An 8186-nucleotide genomic window follows, 5' to 3' on the forward strand; every position below is an offset into this window, starting at 1 on the left:
AACCTGCACACACACCTCCCCCCACACTTCCATCCAGAGCCCCAAAGGAGCCTTTCACATCCATCAAAGTTTCACCTGTACTTCCACCAATGTCATTTATTGTATCCGTTGCTCCAGATGCGGACTCCTTTACATTGGTGAGACTGGATGCCTTCTTGCAGAGCGCTTTAGGGAACATCTCCGTGACACCCACACCAATCAACCCCACTGCCCCTTCGCTGAACATTTCAACTCCCCCTCCCACTCTGCCAAGGACATGCAGGTCCTGGGCCTCCTCCACCGCCACTCCCTCACCACCCAATGCCTGGAGGAAGAACGCCTCATCTTCCGCCTCAGAACACTTCAACCCCAGGGCATCAATGTGGACTTCACCAGTTTCCTCATTTCCCCTCCACACCCACCCCCCCTCCCCCCACCTTGCCCTAGTTCCAATCTGCCAGCTCAGGACAATCCTCATGACCTGTCCTGCCAAGCAATTTTCCTTCCCACCCACCCCCCTCTCCCACCTATCACCTTCATCCCCACCTCCAATCACCTACTGCACTCTTGGGTACCTTCTCCCCAGCAACCTCTCCCCCCACCTCCCCCCACCTCACTCACATTTATCTCTCCACCCCTGAGGCTTCCTACCTTATTCCTGATGAAGGGCTTTTGCCCAAAACGTCAATTTTCCTGCTCCTTGGATGCTGTGTAACCTGCTGTGCTTTTCCAGCACCACTCTAATCTTGACTATCTCTCACACTAGTTTCAAACAGCTTGCCTCAGTTTGTGGTCAGATGATTACACAGTCGTCATGATAGCTCAGTATTTGTCCTGTTCATTAAGTGTATTGAATGTCCTGGGTATTAAAATCAGTTGATGGAAGTTGAAAGTTGATAGTCCATGCCTATCATTATCATAACAATGGACAAACCTCCCTTCATCTATGCCAACCGCTGTATTAATCCCAACTCCACTGCAACATTTTTACTTCCAGCCCTAGGTACCTGAGTATGATTTACAAGTTACTGTCAATAAGTTCTGAATTGTGAGTAGTTTTCTGTAGTAGACATGTCTTGACAACATTCTAGATGTGGAACTGAAATAGCTTAAGGCTCTATTACAAAAGAAGTGGAAAAGAAGAGTAGACATGCTGAAACATAGAACTGTAGGAGATTGCACAAATCGACAAAGCTGAGGCAATCGCATCTCCTGTGTAGTTGTAACCTTGTATGCCTCACTCTGTCTAAGCACTCTCTGATCTGTATGTCCTTCTTTGCTATGGTCTGCCTGTACTGCTCGCAAAACAAAGTTTTTCACTGTACCTAGGTATATGTGACTACAATAAATCAAATCGAATCAAATCAAACATGCTGGTGAGGATAAGCGTAAATTCAAGTGTTGGGGAGTGATGATGGCTTGGCAAGGTCAGAGCAATAAAGACATGGAAAATATTAGAAAAGAGATTTCAAGCATCAGAGTTGCAGCAAGTTGTGTCCTGTAAAAGGTGACAGACAAGGACACCTTTGGAGAGAGTGACATAAACTGAAATAAACTGCAAATCTGAAATAAAAAGAGTCCGGGAGAACATTCTGACAAAGCATTATAGGACTCAAAGCATTAACTTTGTTTTCTCTCTACAGATGATGTCAGATCTGCTTGTTTCTCTAGCATACTCTGTTTCTGGTTATTGGGGGGATTAATCTGGCGGTGACAGCAGCGTAATAGTGGTTTCACTGGTTGTAGCTGTAAATTGCGAATCTGCAGTAAATGTAAACGGACTTACTGTATGATCTGAATGCTCTTTGCCTTTAAGAGCAATTCAAATGCTAAGTTTCATTTTTTAAGGTGAAGTCATACATTAAGAATGACTCTTTAAATAGGCTTGAAGAGACCTTGGCATTAAAAAAGTGGTCTTTACATTAAAATGTTTCCTGGTGTTTATGCTGTTAAATTTGGTGTGTGTGGACTTGATATGCAATTCTGATGAAAGTCTACTGAAATAGGATTTAGCAGCCTCAAGGCTGAGAGTCAAATGCAGGATGCCCACTTGAGGTACAAAGTCAGTACAAGAGGTACAAAATACCTCATTTAACAAATCCTTGTATGAATATCTGTTTCTATGGCTGATTGTGGGATTATCCTTCCGAAGGGTTGATGGAAAATGTATCTGAAGTGCTTGAATAAAACTGTCATGAAGTTGCCTGCATCCCATCCCTTCTGTCTGTTGCATTTATAATTTCAGTGAGTCTTACCTTATACACGGCTTCTCTTTGTGTAGTTCTCAAAAAAGTGAAAGATAAAAACAACGACATATGTATCTTATCTGCATCTCTGTGTGTGTGTCAATGGATGGATGTATGTCTTTCTGCTTCCTATTGTTTTTAACTGTGTGAATGTCTTAGTGAGAGTGTGTGCCTGGGTGCGTAGCCTTATTAATTTGAGGAACAACTATCTGTGGAAATGGGACATCTTTCACTTCATCATTCACAGCACTATTTAACTCTTAAAGTAATTGAAATTCAAGTTTAGTTTTGCAAGAGCTGAGTAAATCATCTACTCGTCAAACGTGCTGGTACAGTAAAAAATGTTAACAATAACTGTTCCTCCCATATTGTCACTTATAAAGAATAGATTGATTTCTGGTTATGCTATTCATTTAACATTGCTAGCCTCCTTACTCAGTCTATTAGTGGAGAAAAACTATGTCCCTGAAATGAATAATAGCACAATTTTGTTTGCTATAGGTAGACATTTTGCAAGTTTTTACATTTTTTGCAACTTAAATGATGACGTGACCATTGTGCGACTTTCAATATTCTACAAACCTACTTTAGCAGGACAAGTTATTGCACATTGATATCATTGCAGGGGTTCCTCAGAGTAGTGCCCTAGGTCCTACCATCTTCATTTGTTTCATAATTGGCCTTCCTTCCATTATAACATTAAGAGCGGGGATGTTTGTTGATAGTTACACAGTGCTTGTAACTCCCCGGAGTCTGAAGAACTCTGAATCTAAATACAGCAAGACCTGGACAATAATCAGGCTAGTAATTTTCATCTTGTTGTACGAGTGCCAGGAAATGACCATCTCCAACAAAAGAGAATCTACCATTTCATGAATCTGTAATAGCTTTGTTAAATCCCCACCATCATTCTGGGGTTACAGATACTTAATTAGCCTTGTAGCTCCAACACTGCTCAAGAAGATGTACACCATCTAGCAGCTTGCTTTATCAGGACCTATCTATTACCATAACGATTTATCCCCTCCATTAGTGGCACAGATTAACAACAGTACATACCACAAGATGCATTGCAGCAACATGCTAAAGTTCCTTCTACAATATCTTCCAACAATGATCACTACTACCTACAAGGATGACAAACTTATGGGAAGAGTGCTACTTGCAAGTTTCTTTCCTACTGACAGATCATTCTGACATGGAACAATATATAGTTGTTTCATTGTTTCTGAGCCAGAATTCTGAAATCCCCTTCTTAACCACATAAATTGCAAAGGATGAAGAAGGCATCTCACTAACGCCTTCTCAAAGGCAAATACGGATGTGTAAGAACTGTTAGTCTCGCCAGCAAAACTCACTCCCATGAAACAATAAATAAAAACAAGGTATTAGTCTTGAAATTATAAGACCATAAGACCATTAGACAGAGGAGTGGACGTAAGGCTGATGGGCATTTCAATGCTACTTACCTGCACTCTCCCCATAGCCCTTAATTCCTTGTGAGATCAAGAATTTATCAATCTCTGCCTTGAAGACACTTAACGTCCCGGCCTCCACTGCACTCCATGGCAATGAATCCCACAGGCCCACTACTCTCTGGCTGAAGAAATGTCTCCTCATTTCCATTCTAAATTGACCCCCCTCTAATTCTAAGGCTGTGCCCATGGCTCCTAGTAACCCCGTCTAATGGAAACAATTTCCCAGCATCCACCCTTTCTAAGCCATGCATTATCTTGTAAGTTTCTATTAGATCTTCCCTCAACCTTCTAAACTCTAATGAATACAATCCCAGGATCCTCAGCCATTAGGCCTACCATTCCAGGGATCATCTGTGTGAATCTCTGCTGGACACACTCCAGTACCAGTATGTCCTTCCTGAGGTATGGGGCCCAGAATTGGACACAGTATTCTAAATGGGGCCAAACTAAAGTCTCAGTAGAATATTATTGCTTTTATATTCCAACCCTCTTGAGATAAATGACTACATTACATTTGCTTTCTTAACCGCCAACTCAACCTGCTAGTCAACCTTTAGAGAATCCTAACTAGCACTCCCAGATCCCTTTGTACTTTGGCTTAATGAATATTCTCACAGTTTAGAAAATAGTCCATGCCTGTATTCTTCTTTCCAAAGTGCAAGACATCGCATTTGACCACATTGAATTTCATAAACCATTTCTTGGACCACTCTCCTAAACTGTCTAAATTTTTCTGCAGCCTCCCCAACTCCTCAGAAATACCTGCCTGTCCGCCTAACTTCGTATCATTGGATAACTTCGCAGGATGCCCCAGGTCCCTTCATCCAGATCATTAATATATAAAGTGAACAGCTGCGGCCCCAACACTGAACCCTGCAGGACACTACTTCTCACTAGCTGCCATTCCAAAAAAGAACTTTTTATTCCAACTCTCTGCCTTCTGTTAGACAGCTAATCCTCAACCCATACCAGCAGCTCACCTCGAACACCATGGCCCTCACCTTTCTCAGTAGCCTCCCGTGAGGCACCTTATCAAAGGCCTCTTGGAAATCTAGGTAGATAACATCCACTGGGTTTCCCTGGTCTAACCTACTTGTTACCTCTTCAAAGAATTGATTTAGCCTGACCCTCTCAAGCAAGAATTGACCTCCGTGCTGGAACATATGTGCCAAAATCCACCTGATACTGGGTCTCAAATATCATTTATATTATACTAGCAGACATCTGCTACTTCCCAGAATAGATTACTTGAATTACTGGCCATTGTGTGTGGCATAGTCAGGGTTTATAAGAGTAGGCGTTACCAAGTCATGGAGTCATACAGGACAGAAGTGAGCCTTCGGCCCATCAAGCCTGTGGTAACCTATCTACACCAATCCCAATTTCTAACACTTGGTTCATAGTTTTGAATGTTATGACATTTCAAGAAATCACCCACATATCTTTTAAAGGTTGTGAGGTTTTCTACCTCTACTGCCCTACCAGGCATTGCACTCCAACACATTCTAATTGAAAATGTTTTCTTCCCAAATCCCTTTGATGCCTCCTGCCCTTGCCCTTAATATGATGCTCTCTTGCTACTAACACTTCACTTGAGGAAAGCAGCTGCTTCCTATCCACACTGTCCATGCCCCTCATATACACCTCAATCAAGTTTCTCTGCCTCAGACTTCTCTGCTCTAAAGTAAACAATCCCAGTCCACCCAGTCTCTCTTCATTGCTAAAATGCCCCAAAGCAGGCAACATCCTGCATCTTCTCCAGCGCAATCACATCTTTCTTATAGTGTGGTGACCAGAACTGCACACAGTACTCCATTGTTGCCTAACCAAAGTTTTATACATCTCCAACATGTGACTGAGAGAGGGGGGAACTAGGAGAGAGGGATAACTGTGAGAAGGGGGACCTGAGAGAGCAGAGTGACTGGGAAAGGAGGGAATTGGGAGACACAGGTGACCAGAAGAGTGGGGTGACTGGTTGAGGGGGTAACAGAGAGAGAGAGATGACTGAGGAAGGAGGGAATTGAAGTGAGGAGTCACTAGGAGAAGGGGGGTAACTGGGACACATCTGTTCAGGAGAACTGGGCTGTTGCACACTGTGAGTTCTAACTAATCTAAATGACATTTGGATCCTGGATCTGAGGGGGACATAGAAGCCTCATTTCAATATTGATATGAGGCATGTGCTCACCTGATGGCCATCTAAACAAAAGGTGCCTTAAATAATTTAACAGTGGTCCTAATGTCCAGGCAGATCAGAGGTCAATCTTTGTCTTTAAAAAAAATGGCTTTCAGTGTTCCCACTTTTCTTATGTATTACGAGCACCATGATGATGAATTGAAGGCCCAAAGGGACTGCTTTTGTAGTAGGCATTCCTGCCAGCTCCTGACAAAATAAAGAAGCCCACCTGAATCGATTCTTTCCAGTAAATTAGGTTTCTTGCCCATCCTACACTGATCTTGTCCAAATAAGTCCACTTTTGACTTATAATTGACCACCTTCCTCTTCTTGGGGGATCTGTTCATTGTTAGAATGGAGGAAGTTTGCAGTCAACATTTAGCTCGGAGATGTCACTTTAAAGAGTTAATGAAATAGATAATTTTCATTGCCCTAGGAAAGGCACTGGAGAATTATTTGATCCATAAAGGATCACTCTGTTGGAAGCCCTATCAGCCTCTACAGCGTGAAATTACACAACAGCAGGGGGTTTTTCTCAGTCCTGTAAAACATTACAGAGCTACATTTTCACATAATGGTTCCAAGTCAATGTAGCAAACCCTGAGCTTTGTCACTCTAGTTAGTAAAATTACTACAGTACATGTTAAATCTCACTCACATAACTTCCAGAGGGAATTCAACACAAACGTTTGGACTGAAATTGGCTTGCAATTTCTGTTGCTTTATTAATGTATTTATTGCCCCAGTACTACTAATGTAATTTTGAAATTGCTTTAATAAATGCTGCAACGATGATCATTCCAGTTCAACAATCAGTATGAGATAGAATGACCTCAAATATGAACTTGATTATAATCCCTCAATTTATTAACACAGATCCATTAAAACTACAAACACTTCATGAACACTGATGTGTGACAACTATTCCATTTTTTTTGTTTTGAAAGAATGCTTGATATTATTCTGTCTAAGTCACACATGATTCATTGTTGACAAGTGCAATACTGTTCAGACAGACTCAAAAGCAGATGTACCAAAGTTAAAGCTATCCATTTCTGTTCAAATTTCAGTTCACAAAAAAGGCCTTTTCATCCATACCACCAAAGTGCAATCAATAAGTTTTATTTTGCTCTCGTTTTCTCTACATCTCGGTGCATGACTTGGTTCTGCTGCTGGAGCACGTTCCATTTTAAACTGTCTCTTTAAATTCAAAACAAAATGGACAATAAGAAGAGACATTAGCATCCTCTCCTTAAAGATAGAGGCAAAATGCACAATATGTGCTTTTTAAAAACCTCTTTTAGTCGGGAAATTGTTTCTAATTTATGATTATGTTTGCAACTTCACAATCAACAAATATCATTCCAGAATCCATGGAATCTTAAAAGATAACCAGCAATGGTCTATGGCCAAGATTACCTCATTAAACATGTTTTAAGTTTTGCACAGTAAAGGAATTAAGGGTAATGATGATCTGGTGGGTATGTGGAGCTGAGTCCACGAATAGATCAACCATCATCTTATTGAATGGTGGAGCAGACTCGATGGGCCAGATGGCCTACTCCTGTTCCTATTTCGTATATTCATACATTCTTAAAACTATGTCTATAGTAACCTCTTTCAACACTCCAAAATATATAACGAGACCCCAAAAGTTCATCAACTTTTACTCAAATTAATTTATTTTACACTGCTTCATCCTTTATTTCTTTTGATCCCTTATTTCCATGAGTTCCTTGAATCATTATTTTATCTCGGAAATGTTTAGTATCTTTCTCCTTGAAGACAAATGCAAAACAGTCATCTATCTTCTTTGCCAGTTCCCCATTTCCCATTACAAATGGTCTTGCCTCTGCCTCCACTAGGCTCATAATTCCCCTTTTAGTTTTTCCCTTTCCGTTTCATATATGTTCAGTAGCTTGAATGTCTTTGTGGTTCTTGCTAGTTTACATTCATATTATATTGTCCCTTTATTAGTTTCTTGGTCCTGTACAATGTTCCGGATCTTCAGGCTTACTAACCTTTTGGTAATTTTATAAACCTCTTCCTTCCTAATCTAATGAAATCTTTAACTTCCTTTCTTAGCCTCACTTGACTCACTTTTCCTGTTGAGTGTTTGCATCTTAAATAGATGTATATTTTTGTAAAGCATGTATTAATTCTTCAAACACTAAGCATTGTTTGTTTATTTTCACATCTTTTACTTTCCCAACCACCACAGTCAGCTTTCCCTCATTCCTCCATTGTTCCTTTTGGTTAGAATTAAGATCCAGTATTACTTTTCATTCCTACACCATTTCCAACCTG

The sequence above is a fragment of the Hemiscyllium ocellatum genome, chromosome 9 (genome assembly GCF_020745735.1).
Source record: "Hemiscyllium ocellatum isolate sHemOce1 chromosome 9, sHemOce1.pat.X.cur, whole genome shotgun sequence".
In the NCBI taxonomy this organism is placed as follows: Eukaryota; Metazoa; Chordata; class Chondrichthyes; order Orectolobiformes; family Hemiscylliidae; genus Hemiscyllium; species Hemiscyllium ocellatum.